The sequence below is a fragment of the Physeter macrocephalus genome, chromosome 2, assembly GCF_002837175.3.
Source record: "Physeter macrocephalus isolate SW-GA chromosome 2, ASM283717v5, whole genome shotgun sequence".
Classification (NCBI taxonomy): Eukaryota; Metazoa; Chordata; class Mammalia; order Artiodactyla; family Physeteridae; genus Physeter; species Physeter macrocephalus.
Genome location: NC_041215.1, coordinates 136,167,699 through 136,169,366, shown reverse-complemented (window position 1 = coordinate 136,169,366; position 1,668 = coordinate 136,167,699).

Genomic DNA, 1,668 nt, shown 5'->3' with positions numbered 1-1,668 from the left:
ACATAAATTAACGAACCACGTTTAGATGAGTGGTAATTCAAGCCAAGTGTGGATGAGATTTGCCAAGGGAGGGAGTGTGGGATGAGGAGGACCCAGGATCAAGTCTTAAAGAATTCCATCAGTTAATAGCCAGGCAGAAGACGTGGGCCTGCAAAGCAGACAGAGAACAGGAGTCAAACCAGGAGAGCGATGTGTTCCACAAACCAAAGGGAAAGAGACACTGACCGTGTCATACTGCTGGGATTCATGTATGGTGACAACTAAAAACATCACCTCCATTTAGCCACAGAGTGGGAAATGACTGGTGAGCTTAGCAGGAGCTGTTTTGGGGAAGTGATGAGGTGAAGCTAGGTTGGGGTGGGCTGAGAAGTGGATGAGAGGTAAGGAAATGGGACTGTATTGCTACTTTAGAGCATTTCTGCAGGGATGAGGCAGTTCATCTGTTAAAGGGAGAGCAGAGAGCAGTGAGGGTTTCAAATAGTGGTGAGTGAGCAGGCAAGTAGATGAGAGGCATGAAGGCCCCCTGGGCCCAACGATGTCTTCAGCCAGAGACCACCAGAAACACACCTGCACGTGGCTGGGATTGGGTTATTACTCATCCCAGCCAGGGAGACTATTACCATGGGAAACCTCAGTAGAGGGACGTGCAGAGGACTTACAACATTTGGGTCTGTGTTAGTTGATTTGTGGAAACATTTAAGGAAGCCGGGCTTTGCTCTGGATTGGATTATGCCAGGAAAAGGAGGCAATTCCTTGACTGGATGTCTTAATAAATCGTATCTCAAAGGCAGGAAGACTAGAGAAAGCCTAAACTTGTAGTTGGTAAAGAAGCACCAGTCACTCTTATTGGCCAAGACAGAAGGATGTTTGGTCACTTTTGTGGCTTGGCCAACGCTCGTCTTTTCGTCTGTGTTCAGACATGAAGAGAGGGGCCTCGTTTTTGGCTTGATCGGTCATCAGAGCCTGATGTCGACGTTTTATGAACCTGTGTATATTCAACAGAACACCGAGGCCCAGCTGTGTGCCAGGCCAGCTCCCTGACGTCACGGCTCTCTGGAACTTGCCATGTACGCTCCCTTTCCCCTCCCCACACGTGCCCGGATGGCGGCAGTCGAGACATGCCTCCTCTCCACCCTGCATCTTAAGGGGCCGCTCTATGAAGCTTCGGCTTCTCAATCTCAAATTGGCCAGGGATGGAGGCCCACCGTGGTGGTGTGAGGATGAAGGGACGGAACCGATGTGAAAACCCCATAAAGCCTTCCGGGCCACCAGGGCTCACTACAGCTGCCCTCGAGCTCAGACATGTCTGTCTGGAAGGGCCTTCTTCGAATCGGACGCCCGTGCCCAGGGAGAGCTGGAGGAGCCCGGGACGGGGGTCCGAGAGAAACATGGCACCGTTCGCGGCACGTCAGCCCTGCCGGTCCAGGTACCCGCTCGCGCAGCCGGCGGGGAGTAGATCTGTGCGCGTGCGCGCCGCCGCCCCGCCCGCGCGCAGGCCGCTGGGGCGGCCGGACCACGCCGCGCCCCGATTGGTGGCGTTCTGGGCCCGCCTTCGGGTGATTGACGGCTCCCGGGCCGCCACCGCCCAGCCGCCGCCGCCGCCACCCCCTCCGCCGCCTCCGCCTCCGCCTCAGCCGCAGGGTGTGGAGCCCGCCGCCGCTCGCGGGC